Source organism: Maniola jurtina, chromosome 6 (assembly GCF_905333055.1).
Source record: "Maniola jurtina chromosome 6, ilManJurt1.1, whole genome shotgun sequence".
Lineage (NCBI taxonomy): Eukaryota > Metazoa > Arthropoda > Insecta > Lepidoptera > Nymphalidae > Maniola > Maniola jurtina.
The window spans coordinates 5,222,459-5,238,976 of record NC_060034.1 but is presented as its reverse complement, the minus strand read 5'-3'; the positions used below and the strand labels follow the sequence as shown (position 1 = coordinate 5,238,976).

Genomic DNA, 16,518 nt, shown 5'->3' with positions numbered 1-16,518 from the left:
TTGCTGGTTGCATTAGTTTAATATTTCCGACCGAAACTATTTAATCGAGTCTTTGATATAATTTTTTTGTACTTCTCCTTCATTGAAGCCTTTGTTTTATACCTAGACCTATTTAAAAATAATCACAGTCTACTAACAATTTTAAGTCGGCCGCGGTTAGTAGATTCTACTAGAGTACTAGCGAAACCCGTATCCTAGTATTTCTTTTATTTATTAAATATTACAACTGTTTATAAAATAATTGAACAAATCCTTGAAGATATTACTCTTTGAGTGGCCATGAAAACCATTTTTGAATAATTAATTACCACAATGAATGAACGATGAGAAATAATACAACAATGGCCTATAACTTTGCTCTTATGAGCCCATTTCTCATACACTACTTAATAATTGCCTTATTGAAGTGACGTTTTTTAAATTAAAAACTGGAAGTATTGTTGGCACGTCGAGAAATCACGAGCATGTCTTATAACCGTGTGCATGCAGTTATTTTATCACTTCCAGTAACAACAACTATGCAAATGATTGTTCAATTTAATAGTGTAACTTATATGGTGGAAATATACTATTCATAATAATTTATATATGTATGTACTTATATACTTAATTACACCACAAAACACAATTGACAGGGTCCAAAAAAGAAAACAAAAAGACGATCTCTATAAATAATATTATACAATGATAATATTGTTTATACGAGGGTTTCAAAAGATATAAATAATTTTATTTAAAAATCATAATATACTATTTGTTATATTACTTAGCTGATTTTTTTTAACAGAAAATAATTTCGATTTCAAATGTTTAAGCAGCATTTGTCATTTTATTTTAATTATATCTTGATCTATATTAATTTATAGGTTGGTTTTTAGTATAGCTAAGAAATATTTGGTAAATAAATAAATATTTAATTATTTTCAAGAAATATCTACTGTTATGTCCTACATTTTATGAGAAATGAATGCTAGTTATAAGTGCATTAATGTAATAAATGTAGAATGATTTAAAATGTAACTTATTAATATTCCAAGCCGATGTGTTCAAATCGACTTATTATAAGTTGTAATAAATCAAGACACTTCAAGACACAAATTAAGTCGCTTGTCTGCCGATAGTAGCCTATGCTAATTGCGACTAATCAGGTAAATAAATTTTACAAAGGACTTCATATAGAGAAATATGATATAACCATTTCTTACTCTATATAATCTTATTTTCTAAAAATTCTAATAGTTTGTAACTTACTACATTAGTTCAACAATTTAAAAACCGCTCCGTACCTTAAAAGGATAAACGGAAACCTTAAAACCTTATAAGATCACTTTGTTGTTTGTCTGTCTGTCCGTTTGTCCGTCTGTCGTGTATGTCACCTGACCTAGAATCATGAAATTTGGCGAGTAGGTAGGTCTAATAGCACAAGTAAAAATCCAAAAACCGTGAATTGTGGTTAAGTACATCACAAAGAAAATTAAAATGTGTTCATGAACAAAATAATCAATATTTTCAATTTTTAAAGTAAGATAACTATACCAAGTGGGGTATCATTTATGAAAGGGCTTTATCTGTACATTTATTTGTACTCATAAAAGTTTTTGATTTATCGTGCAGAATGTCGGAAAAAATACCCGAGAACGGAACCCTCGGTGCGCGAGTCTGACTCGCACTTGGCCAGGTTTCTAATTTTATTAAAAACATAATACTAAAATTAAATTAGCCATAGTTGCATAACACCGTCCTAAAGTTTTTGCTTCCGTCCGTTGTTAGTGACAGTGAGAGTGGTATTTGTAGGTCGCCGAGATCGCGCCTTGGAGCTAACTAGCGTGGGATTATTAGAGCAAGAGAAAACTCCTATCATATCACGTTTTAAATTATACAATATTTTTAATATTTTTTTTTACAATTACAATTATACAATAAATACTGTATACAACAGTAATTTAGTACAATAAGGTAGGTACACAAACCTTCATGGCTTAGTGCTTACAAGGTTTCGAATTAGAATTTCGGTCAATGAATTTTTTGTCATATAATTTAATTACGTAGATTTAAGTAAATAACTGATTGGCTCTGGCCGCTCTGGTTTTGTAACGATATTGGATCTACGGGAAATACATAAGTCGTATACATAGCCAGCGAACAAGCAGGCGTATCACTTGATGTTAAGTGATTACAGCGGTCCATGAACATTTGCAGTACCAGAGGGATTGCTTATGCGTTGCCAACATTTCAGGATTTTTTATACTCTCTAATATTTTACTATGCTTTATATATAGGTATTTTTTAATTGTTTTTTTAATAATTTTAAAAACCGCCCGCGCTCCTTTTTTATACTCAGAAAATACCCAACGCATACACCCCTTCATCAGGGGAAATGGAGGGATTATGTGGGGCTTGCACTCATTAATTAATAATCCCATGTTGTAAAGTCGAAGAAGAAGAGTTGACTCACATACTTAATCTAGGAAAACTACTCGTAAATAATAAATCCTTTTAATATTTTTGAGATTCAGATAAACGCTATGCTGACTTTGTATAATTTGTGGTGATACAGCTAAAATGTTGAAATAATAAAACTGTTATTGGCAATGAAGTAAAGTTAACAAAAGAGCTACAATTTCGTATACTTTAAGATAAAATAACTATGACATTTGTGGTTACTTTTACGACCAGTAGATAATTGAAAAGGAATACCTACGGTTTTCGAAAGGGAGCTTATTGGATTCGTTATTGGGGCCAATTTTGATTTATTACTTATAATTAACTACCTTCCCACAGTAGCCACAACTCGGGTTATTACTTTATATTGGAAAATATTGAGCTAGCTAGATTTGATTGTGCGTATAATATTATGGAATTAGTTGCCTTATTGCACCTAATAGATTCAAAAGATTAGGTTAGTTCAAAATACCTACTTGATTTATTCTGTTTTGATTCGTTCTTATTCTATTATTTCATCAATTTTAATAAGTATAATCTAGTTTTTACTGTCTTCAATAAATTAATCTTAAAATAAAAGAATAATTTCAGTAGGTAATTGTATTGAAATAGTGTCTACAGATTGATATCAGTAAGTCAAGACTCTATCACTGTTACAAAATAAGGCTATTGACAAGCATAAATTAAGTTATCTTACGCTTGAAATTTAAGCGTAAACAAAAAGTAAAAACGATAAGTCTAATTAATGTATTGCTATCCCTTTCATAATGCTTTCTGCGGAATAGAATAGTTAAGGATCTGGAGAGGACATTTTTATACCGGAAAATCAAAGAGTTCCCACGGGGTTTTAAAAACCTATATCCACGCGAATGAAGTCGCGAGCATCACATATAAAAAAAGCGTAACCTTAGCCGTCTGTCATATTGTAACTGAACCTATAAGTCATTATTCCTCAGTCTCGTTAAATTGACCGCATTTCGCGAGTTTTAATGCTAACAAGCTTTCGATATGGCCCAACGATGTTACTGTTTCGTGCGAACCGTATCGGATGTTGCGAAGTTAACGCGAAAAAATTCATCGATTGTTACAGGCATGCTAATTTGACTGTTGCCACACAGTTTTCAAGATTACCACATTATCAGAATTAGATGACGCGGCCCCGTTGCGAATTTTCATAATTATTTCACGAAACAGAACGAAAAAGACTGGTAATTTTTTTAATATTCTATCAGCCTCGAACCAATTTTACAAAAAAATTGCTATTCACACAAATAACTAACTCTCTAAAACTGCATTTTTATAATATAAACAATCTTAGTAGATTTTATGAAAAAAAAAACAGTATAGTATCAGCATTTTTTTACCAGGTACCTATATCGGAACCAATATTGTACTTTTACTATATTATATGTTTTAAATTAATTAAATAAAAATTATTTTTTGAGCTTGCAATAAAAAAACTTGTTACTTTTTTTATAATTACTTACTTATTTAGTTATGTGCCAAAATTAACAGCTCAGTATTGTCTCTACAAAGTTTAAACTGATTAAAAGGAAACCGGATTATTTATTTTCCATTAAGAGGTGATTGAACTTGTGATAATCATTATTTAACTTGCTGTTAAGCCTTCGACAAACTTGTAAAAGCGAACGGATCGTGTGGTAATTTTATTTACTTTGACATAATGAGTAGGACTCATACATAATTATCATTCAAGTTGACAGTGAACTTGAAGACTTTTTAACCAGTTTATTATCTTAGGCACCATAAAAGACTTTTGAATAAGACTGTAACATTATTACCAATGTAAAATTAAAATCGAAATAAATTAACATTTGCATATTATATTGTTATTTCATATTTAATTTTATATTTCATATTTCAGATTTATTTATTTTTATTTTATTTACAAAAATGATTTTCACATATAAAAATAAATTTATTTTTATCAGAAATACTTTACTTTTTTTACTTTATTTTGCATAATATACTGCTTACTGCTTAATTTTAAAGTTTGTCGTCATGATTAATTTTACTAAGAATTCATTTGGTATTTTATTTTATTATTATTAAGAAATAAAATCATTTTTACTTAAAGAAAGATATAAACATTACAATACTATCAATAAAGTATACGTCTCTACATTTTAGGTAAAGTTCATTCAATAAAATTTCGGAAGCTTATTATCATATTTTATTTTATGCTAATGACACATTTTGTACCGTATATTGACACCATTTACAACTAGCCAATATTTTATATTTTTATACATTTCCATACTTAATCGGTTATACATTTTCATTTTCTTTAGGTATATATCTTCTATGTCAAAGTCGCAGAATGGAGATAAGTTTTCAGTTATTTATTTCCGTCATATTATATTAAGTTAGGCTTACAATATCAAACGTTTATGGTGATTGAGTCTTATCTAAAGTTGTCGAATTCCGGAACAACAACGGAAAGTTCAGTTAATTGTTGTTTCAGGAACTGAATAATTTCAGCCCACACTCTTCAATAGACTTAAGCATTTCATAAATTAGCATATCTACATTAATAAGAAGAAGTACCTACCTTTCGTATGAATATAATCGAACAACACACACCAACTTAAAGCACAGGAAAGTTCAAGCCACAGTTCACAAGTTATGCCCGAAGCGCGTATCGTTCGTCTTAACTTAGTTCGTACTCAACCACTGTCGTTATAACACTGAGCAAAACGGAAGAGTGCTGCCTGCGCGAACGCACGCCTAAAAGTAAAACCGAAACCGCTCGCTGCATAAATCGAAAATACAACCAATCTATTCAACAATGCGTAGATTATATTATTATTATTAAGGTTAAGGTAAGAACACAGTGAACCAGGAGTGGTGATAGCCTAGTGGTTAAGACTTTGGTCTCCTATTAGGGGACCCCGAGCACTTATGTGCTTTTAATCTACATACTTATATAAATTACCACCATATTACATTTTACCACCATTTACATTTGAATACATTTGAATTTTATTATATTTTACCACCGAACCGCAAGACGTCGGGCGAGTTTCCATCCTTATGTTGTCGACATTCCATCTACACGCACAAAACGTTTTGCGTCTTCATTCCTCATACGCATGGCTAAGGTTTGGAATACTCTTCCGCGATCTGTGTTTCCTACCAATTACAATCCGGGTATCTTTAAAACAAGAGTGAATAGGCACCTTCTAGGTAAACGCGTCCCATCTTAGACCACATCATCACTTTCCATCAGGTGTGATTGTGGTCAAGCGCTTACCTATAGTGAATAAAAAAAAAATAAAAAAAAAAAAAAAAAAAAAAAAAAAGGAAAAGCTGACTGACTGACTCACTGACTGACTGATCTACCAACACACAGCTAAAACTACAGGACGGATCGGACTGAAATTTGGCATGCAGATTTCTATTAAGTATGACGTAGAAATCCGCTAAGAAAGGATTTTTGAAAATTCGATCCCTAAGGGGGTAAAAGAGGGGTTTGAAATTTGTGTGGTCCACGTGGACGGAATAGTGGACATAAGTTAGTCAGTCAGTCTCTTGCGGAAAACATCGAGAGTAAACCTGCATGTCTGAGAGTTCTCCGTAATTTTCTCAAAGCTGTGTGGTCTGCCAATTCACACTGGCAACGAATTGGTAGACTACACAGCTTTGAAAAAATTACGGAGCGTGACGGATTATGGCCTAAACCATTCTCATACTGAAAGGAGACTCGTGCTCAGTAGTAGGCCGGTGATGGGTTTATCATGATGGCGTAGAAACAGTAGCAATAAGAAATTCCCGATAATAATCGATTCGTAACATTGCGTTGCTATCTCTAATTCAGCTAATTGATACAAATTAGAGCGTGTGAGTATTTGATAGCAGATAATTGAGGTAAAGGCAACGACACAACTAGACCTAGTTATGAAAGATCTAAACAATTGTTTCTTAAGAGACGCTTGCGATCATTAAAAATTTATCGGTGAGTTGCAGATACCAGATTAACGATACAATTTACTCAACTACATTAGTACCTAAACACCAGTGTAGTATGTAATGTTTTAGAAACTGTAACAGTTTCAGTGTTTTGCTCAATTAAGTGTGAAAAATTTAATGTGATTGCAGTTAATGTAAATTACTTCTACTTTGTCGTGTTAAATTTAAACACGTAACATAATTGGATTGCATTAACTATACATGTTAAGAGGGGTCTCTCCGTCACCTGCTCCATACAAACGTAGTTCAAATTTCATTTGAATATTAAGGAACCAAAGTCCATGAAATTTTGCAGTCTTATTCTAGAATCTAATATCTATGCCTATGGTTTTCCAGATTTGTGTTAAAATATTCGGTTTCAAAGTTACGCGGTCTTAAAAATTCATATACAAATCTTTGAGCCCCTGTAATTTTAAAACTACATATTTTTAGAAAAATCTAAAACACCACAGGCACAGATATTAGTTTCTAAAATATGTCTGCAAAATTTCATGGACTTTGGTTGCTTAATACTCAAATGAAATTGGAACTACGATTGTATGGAGTAAGTGACGGAGAGATCCCTGGAAAATAAAAAAGTCCGTTCGATCTAAATGTAAGTCTAGTGATAATTATTAATATTTTTATTGTAAGATTGATTAGAATTGCTTGTGTTCAACGAAAACCACAATGAGCTCTAGGTTGGAACGCGTTTTTTTCCTTGAAGTAAGAAAAAAGAGGTAAAATAATAGGAGTATTTGTATTTTTCATATAAGAAATTAATAAACACTTCCAATTTCTATCTAGTGCGAAGAACCTACATAATGACAGGAAGTCGCTTATGTTCGTGCCCTAAATGAGGACATAAACAAACACAAGGCGTCGGCATCCCATGGGGATGTCCAGTAATGTGGCGGTATCGTTGAGACGGCACAGTGGTATGCAAACTGCGTTCCTGTGTCGTCTCGTCATGACGCAGACGGCCCCGCTGGGTTTTAGTGGGTATTCTGGTTGCCAGCGAGTCCCACATACCCCCCCGGAAGCAGCGTGATCAGCTCTGCTTCCGGGAGGGATGCGTAAAAGCATTTCCCAGCGATAAAAAAAAAAAAAAAAAAAGGAGAAACTCTTGGATATGTCTTATTGGCTAGCATAATATATTGAGTAGTACAGCTTGGTGACATTAAGCTTACGAGTTTACTCTCTCTTAACTATATTATGCATCTATTATGCTATTAACTTACATGTGAAGTCGTAAAAATAAACTATTGTGTCAGTCTGTTTGAAAGATCTGATTTCAAGAAATAACGTTTATTCAACTTTTCAAAAATTAACGTTTCCGATAAACAGAGTGCCTCTCGAAACATGTTAGTTAGAGCCACACATAATACAGGGTGAAATCAGAATGCTAGCAAAAAATCTAGCTTTATTATTACTATAATACTACCTAAACACATTTCAATACAATTAACCATATTTACCTTATTTTGTAGTTTTAGTGATTTAGTATTTTTGAAACCAGCAATGTATAGCTTGCAAAACACGGGTCAAAACCGCAGTGTATAACTTGCAAAACTATGGTTAAATGTTCACCGACAACGCAGCATTGACACCCAAGTAGCCTATTTACGTAACGTTCGTTGCGTCAGTCAGATGTTTTATTTGAATTAAAAAAAATACTGGAATAAAAGAAACACTTTTTTGTGGTACCTTATCAGTTATCACTAATTATTCAGTACTATCATCATTCCATCTACACGCACGAACGTTTTGCGTCTTCATTCCTCATACGCATGGCTAAGGTTTGGAATACTCTTCCGCGATCTGTGTTTCCTACCAATTACAACCCGGGTATCTTTAAAACAAGAGTGAATAGGCACCTTCTAGGTAAACGCGTCCCATCTTAGACCACATCATCACTTTCCATCAGGTGTGATTGTGGTCAAGCGCTTACCTATAGTGAATAAAAAAAAATATCACCTGTCTTCGTTTTTGCTAGCGTTCTGGTTACACCCTGTATTATGGGTGGCTCTAACTAACGTGCTTCGAGAGGCACCTATCCATCCGTAGCGAGCCAGATACTGTTATATTAGTTAACGAACATTTGCAGCGACATTAATTTTTTACGTACAAATAAAAGGTCTAGTAAATAATACAAGTCCGCCGCTAAGAACTATGACGATAATAAAACAGATGTCGTAAAACATATTGACATTTTATGACACGTATTGGTCGGTCTCATAAGTTTGGTTTTTATTACATTTTTATGAGGTGTATATGGTTTATAACAGATTTTGATACTTATATTTTTACCAGTAACTTCGTTATTATAACGGGGCCTATTTATTGAGTTCCATTCAACTCAATGCTCAAAATGTCCTTGTTATGTTCACGGTAAAAACTTAACTTTTTTTAGACGATAGATTGTGCATCAGTCAGATATGAGGGATGATTGATGGAACAGAGAATTATCCAGATATTTGTCATGGAAACATTTGCACTTTCAAGGCAGTTTCACAAGACAGTAGGCAGATCCATCAGTCTGTGACCTGACAACAAAATCTATCATCTAAAGTTAATGTGTACCTACTAACTGTAACGGTCATGCCTAACACAAAACAAAACATGCAAATGTAACCAGAGGATGTAATTAGAGTTCTATGATTCTTTGTCAAAAAGAATCGAATTAGACAAATATCTAAGGGCGCATTTATATAACATCGGTTAACGTGACAAATGTTTTACGTGAATTGAGCCGTTAAACATCGGTTGACAAATTCGGCCACCAACTTAACGTGCATTGAACTGTTAAACATCGGTTGACGAATTTGGCCATCGACTTATTATTAATTGTTTTTTTTTTTGTGAAATGATAGTGATTATTAGAAAACTTATTAATTGAACGTCGCGGTTAACTATTTGTTTTTGTGTAGAGATCCAGTACGTATGACTCTGCTATCACAATCTTTATACTAATTATTATAAAGGCGAAAGTTTGTGTGTATGTTTGTTACTCGTTCACAACAAAAACTCCTGGACGGATTTGGTTCAGAATGATGATAGGTTATGCCTTGGATTAACACATAGGCTACTTTTTCTCCCCGAAAAGTAAAGAATTCCTACGCCTAACGGAGTCGCGGGTGTGAGATTTTCGGTTATAGAGTGGGCTTAAATGATGATGACTAATAAAAGTTATCATCTATCTTTTATTTAAACTTGTAGGTAGCTATGATTTTGTCAGGTAAAGCCTAAATATTAAATCATTTAACAATTAAAATCAAGCAAAGCAACTACTGTATTATTTAGTAAAAGTAAGAATCTTAAACTGGTTTCTAAAATTAAATAAGTTAATAACCTAACCTATACTCTCACTTCAATAGATAAAGTTAATTAATTACCAAGAGAGGGTAGGTAGTAAACACATAAGTAAAACAAACCAAGCTGAATAATGATAATTAGTCGTTTATTCAGATATCTTTCTCACTTTAATCTTTATAGATCTATCTGTATTTTATTGTATTGTTCAGCATAGATCTATTTATTTAAAGATGACTCTACCGCCCGTTTCGCAAAGGTGTTTCGTCGTGTAGAAGAAAGGGCAAAGAAACTCCACGACACACGTCTTTTTAAAAGCCATTACAACATTCAATACATAGTACTAAAACATATTTGGTACACATTTATAACAATCAGTTATTACCAGCAAATAGTTATCAATTATATCAATTATCAATAAAATATAAGAATACTTAACTTTGGTATAACCTGTAGCCCTTGTTTGCTCTGACATCAAGAACTTCACCATTTGTACCAGACTGACTTTACTATTTGAATTATATCACAAGACTATCTTAGACTGAATTATAACACAAGAATGACTTAGACTGAATTATTACACCAGAATGTCGTGGACTGAATTATTACACAAGAATGTCGTAGACTGAATTATTACACAAGAATGACGTAGACTGAATTATTACACAAGAATGACCCCCTCCGTCGAGGTAAGGGTCCTTTTATAAACTCTGCCATCGCAAACAAGGCGGGAATCCACTGTGTCGTCCATCTTAATCTTTATTTTAAAGGTTGGTACAATGTACCAACCTAACACAATATTTAATTTAACATAATAATATTATTAGTAACACATATTTATGGTATACATATTGTTAATTTGACAACAATAATTAATTACATAATAAATTGATGGTTTACATATTATTTCACATAATAACTATTGACAACTGTATATTAAATCCAGTGGTATCATGTCAACCCTAGTATAGTGACAGTATTTAATTTACAATAAATAATAAGTGACATGTATTTATAATTAACATCATAATATTTTAGATATTCTCTTATTCCTTGTTTTACATAATAACTATTGACTACTGTATGTTATATGTTAAATCCAGTAGTATCATGTCAATCTTAGTATATTGACAGTATTTATTTTATAATAAATATTTAGTGATATGTATTGATAATTTGCATCTTAATATTTTACATATTGTCATATTCCTAGATACCAAATTAAACGATGATGAATAATATAAGACATTATAACAATATCATACTCCTGTTAGATGGCAGCACATTGGCAGTGAAACTGTCGCGGAACAATAATGTTTCCGTTTAAAATATTTATTCAGAATCCAAGTTTATGATTGGGTCAATTTTAGCATAATAAATATCGACTCTAGCATCATAAAATTATCTTAATATGACACGGCCAGACTGACAAGTACTTCGCTCCCGAAGTACATAGGGAAAGATAAATTTTATCTTATTAACACAAACGTCATTCTGAGATGACATAGATAAATTTTAAGCAAAAATATAGACACAAAAATCATTTTGATTGACACGTTGATTGGCAAGTACTTTGATCTCGAAGTACACAGAGACAAAGAAATTTTAGCATTGAAATAAAAGTCATCTTGAGATAACAGATAAATTAAAGCATAAATATAGGGACCTTACATACATAGGGACAGAGAAAGAAAAGAAAAAAAAAAAATGTACCTAGCTAAATGCAAAAAAAAATATCTGTAAGCTAAAAAAAGATCTATAAGCTAACAGCTAAACTATCAGTTACTGACCCGCTCTCGGTCCTCCCACCTGCTGTGCGTGAAGATCTAGACCGAGTGGGGCAGTAACCCAGCAGACTCTTGCCTCCGGCCTTTATTGCAGGGTACCTATTCCCCTGCTGGTGGGACATAACGGCAAAGCAACAGGGCAGGGCACCAGCAGCCTAACAGTCCCTAACTGGCTGCGTCCCCCATAAATGGGTCTTGTAATAGACTCTTGCCTAGTACAATTGTACTAGCACCGTCCGAACAAGTCGTCTAACATTACTAGTCCAATGTAATATTATATATAAATTTTATTATTATTATAAATTATAATTATTATAAGTTTTTTTTTTTTTGCATTAGTACTAGTAATGATTAGTGCCGGCAGCCCTAACTAACTGGCCTAACTGCTGCCGTCCCCCATAAATGGGTCTTGTACTAGACTGTCGTCTAGGCGTTTAGCACTAGCACCGTCCGAACAAGTCGTCTAACATTACTAGACCAATAAAATATTCATTTTTTTTTTAAACATTAGTACTAGTAATGATTAGTGCCAGGCAGCCTAACTACCCTACCTAACTGTCTGCCAGCCCCATAAATGGGTTTTGTACCAGTGGACAAATACTAGATCTAGATTGCCAGGGGGCAACTGGTCTAGCATTGTCCGCACAAGCAATCTAACATTACCCGACCAATGAAAAAGAAGATAATATCATTATTTTCCGTTTACATTTCGGTACTTGGCAATGATTAGCTCCAGGCAGACCTAACTAACCTAATCCCCTTTGTCCCATTCGGGAATCTTACCATTTGTCCCATTCGGGAATCTTACCATTTGTCCCATACGGGAATCTTACCATTTGTCCCATACGGGAATCTTACCATTTGTCCCATACGGGAATCTTACCATTTGTCCCATACGGGAATCTTAATATTTGTCCCATAACATATTTGTCCCATAACATATTTGTTCCATAACATATTTGTTCCATAACATATTTGTCCCGTAACATATTTGTCCCATAACATATTTGTCCCATTGCGAAAAAAAATTTTTTTTTTTTTTTTTTTTTCTTTCTCTTTTTTTTTTCTTTTTTTTTGTTGTGTCATTTAGTATTTAGGTTATTAGTATATATTTTATATATTGCTCGGCCATCCTGATAAGTACTTCGCTCTCGAAGTACATAGGAAAATAGAACATTGTAGCCAGTGAAATTAAATCAACTGCGGTAGTAAAATACCGATATAAAAAAATATATAAAATGATGTTATTCGTAACAAAGTACCGACGTATAAAAAGAAATTATATATTAATACGATTGTGTCATTCGTAACACAATTAATACTCAAAGATTCAATGTCAATGTTACTGCCATGAAAACTAAGATAGCTAGACGTCAGACCGAAATTGGATTATTATAGAATTTGTTTTATTTGTTGTTATAAAACATTGTGCCTATCTTTTGCTATGTGAATAAACATCGTCTTTATTTTATGTTATTGTATGTGATTTCTTCCATCCTACCTCTTTCAAGACAACTCGAGATTTTTTTTTTTTATAAAATGTTATAATGTAGGTATTTCTAAAATAAAATGGATGTATTACTATTAGTAGAAAGACTTATTAAAATTAGGCACCTATATACTTGATTGGTTTGCTAAATATAGAAACATTAAGGATTTTTTATTAGTAAGATTAAAAATCAAACTAGAATTAAGGGGAATATTTTTTTTTAAGGCAAGTTGAAGAGAGACAAAAAAAAAAGAAAAGAGAGTAAAGATAAAATAGTTTTTTGTTATGTACCTAAATCATTATTTTGGAAATTCACATAGTCTTCAGACTTTTAGCTGAAGTAAATGGGTATGATATATTCTTGTAAGCAAATCTACTGTTTTGTTGTTATTTTTGCTTCGACAGAGTATTATGATTTTGTGATTATTTCACAAATACATTTTATTCATAAACCGTTCGGCCAATCTGACGCCTAACTAGCTTTGCTATTATCTAAGTAAAATTATCTTAATCTAAATTTGTCTTATTGACTAAAACTTTTGTAACCACCTTCACTAAAAAATAAACACTAGAACTTAGCTGTAGCATTGAGTTTCACCAATGGAACGACGTTTTAACTAGCGGTGCTACACAAGCACCAAGTGCCACTGACGACAGGGTTGCCCATCGCTCTCTGGCCATCGGATCAACAGCACCAAATGCCGTTGACGACAGGCAGCAGCCTGTCGCTTCAAGGAGAAGCCGCATCCACGATTACTGAAAGCATTTGAAAAGTATTAGTATCTTGACAAGGAAAGATCTTATCGTATCCCACTTCTGATGTGAGATTTTCGGTTATAGAGTGGGCTTAAATGATGATGACTAATAAAAGTTATCATCTATCTTTTATTTAAACTTGTAGGTAGCTATGATTTTGTCAGGTAAAGCCTAAATATTAAATCATTTAACAATTAAAATCAAGCAAAGCAACTACTGTATTATTTAGTAAAAGTAAGAATCTTAAACTGGTTTCTAAAATTAAATAAGTTAATAACCTAACCTATACTCTCACTTCAATAGATAAAGTTAATTAATTACCAAGAGAGGGTAGGTAGTAAACACATAAGTAAAACAAACCAAGCTGAATAATGATAATTAGTCGTTTATTCAGATATCTTTCTCACTTTAATCTTTATAGATCTATCTGTATTTTATTGTATTGTTCAGCATAGATCTATTTATTTAAAGATGACTCTACCGCCCGTTTCGCAAAGGTGTTTCGTCGTGTAGAAGAAAGGGCAAAGAAACTCCACGACACAAGTCTTTTTAAAAGCCATTACAACATTCAATACATAGTACTAAAACATATTTGGTACACATTTATAACAATCAGTTATTACCAGCAAATAGTTATCAATTATATCAATTATCAATAAAATATAAGAATACTTAACTTTGGTATAACCTGTAGCCCTTGTTTGCTCTGACATCAAGAACTTCACCATTTGTACCAGACTGACTTTACTATTTGAATTATATCACAAGACTATCTTAGACTGAATTATAACACAAGAATGACTTAGACTGAATTATTACACCAGAATGTCGTGGACTGAATTATTACACAAGAATGTCGTAGACTGAATTATTACACAAGAATGACGTAGACTGAATTATTACACAAGAATGACCCCCTCCGTCGAGGTAAGGGTCCTTTTATAAACTCTGCCATCGCAAACAAGGCGGGAATCCACTGTGTCGTCCATCTTAATCTTTATTTTAAAGGTTGGTACAATGTACCAACCTAACACAATATTTAATTTAACATAATAATATTATTAGTAACACATATTTATGGTATACATATTGTTAATTTGACAACAATAATTAATTACATAATAAATTGATGGTTTACATATTATTTCACATAATAACTATTGACAACTGTATATTAAATCCAGTGGTATCATGTCAACCCTAGTATAGTGACAGTATTTAATTTACAATAAATAATAAGTGACATGTATTTATAATTAACATCATAATATTTTAGATATTCTCTTATTCCTTGTTTTACATAATAACTATTGACTACTGTATGTTATATGTTAAATCCAGTAGTATCATGTCAATCTTAGTATATTGACAGTATTTATTTTATAATAAATATTTAGTGATATGTATTGATAATTTGCATCTTAATATTTTACATATTGTCATATTCCTAGATACCAAATTAAACGATGATGAATAATATAAGACATTATAACAATATCATACTCCTGTTAGATGGCAGCACATTGGCAGTGAAACTGTCGCGGAACAATAATGTTTCCGTTTAAAATATTTATTCAGAATATATATCGACTCTAGCATCATAAAATTATCTTAATATGACACGGGCATCAGCTATAATAATACACGACAGTATTGATATTCCATAAAGAAAGAAAAAATCGACGAGGTTTGGACTTTAGACAAAAGATATCCTTCGTCTTTTTTCTCTCTATAAAAACGAGTAAATATTAGTAAAAGAGATTGTCCAATATTTAGAAAATAATATGATAACGAGTGACGAAATATTTTACGATAAGGACGCTGTGGTTGCCGGAGGATTGAGAGGCGTCAACGTTGTCACTAAACAATTAACTCGGAAGTGAAATCTTTAGAAATTCATGGGCTTTTGTACGGAATAAACTTTAGGGGCGCTCGTTTATTATAACTTTGCTTGTTTTGGAAATTATATTGTTCGCTTACAATGGAAACATAAGTCGGCGAAATTGAAAGTGTAGAACAATCATCGAAAACGCTTAATTTTAAAATAGGTTCTGTTTATAGAGTGTATTGTGATAACGTTTATAATATGATGCCTATAGTATTTTACACTCAAAATGTAATGAAAATATTTTAATTCAGGTTTTTATTATAAAAACCATCTGGATAATAATTGAGCTTATAAAATATAACTTTTAAAACTGAGATCGAGTCCTGTTGCTTATGCCTGGGTTTGTTGTAGAGCTGCGCTTAAATGTTTTAGCGATGTTTGTAAGTTTGTTTGTATGGGGTACTGAATCGATTTTGGAAATTATTTCACCAATAGAACGCTACATTATTCCTGAGGTACATTATAGCATAGGCACATTTTATTTTCAAAAAATTAGAGGTCCCTACAGAAATTTACATAACCTATCCATGCGAAGCTGGGGCAGGCAGATGTTGATATTTTATTTCATTTTATTTATAGATAATATAACATAATATACCCGGGAATATATCTATTATATAATTAGATTTAGTTTTTTTTTTTTGTTTTGCCCAGAAAGAATCACTTTTTTTTTTTAAAATTATGGTCAATGCCAGTATTCCGTACAAACCCAATTTCATCCAAGTAAAATCTCATCTCAAATAACTTCATATTTAACAACGTAAGGGGATTGCACTGACCAATCTTGGAGACGAGTAGGTAGCAGTTGTTCCGAGAAACTTATTATGAACATAAATCTACGTCGCACCCTGTTATGCTTGTATGACTTGTGAAAT

General features: G+C 32.3%; 1 protein-coding gene across 4 annotated transcripts in view; it reads right to left on the bottom strand.

Moving 5' to 3' along the window:
• Positions 1–5,204, bottom strand: part of LOC123866535 — a 198,845-nt gene extending 193,641 nt beyond the window's left edge. For all 4 annotated transcript variants that reach the window (XM_045908178.1, XM_045908181.1, XM_045908180.1 and 1 more), the window contains exon 1: positions 5,015–5,204. The gene's annotated coding sequence lies outside the window, so the exon portion shown is untranslated. The remainder of the gene's footprint in view (positions 1–5,014) is intronic.
• Between the last annotated feature and the right edge of the window lie 11,314 nt (positions 5,205–16,518).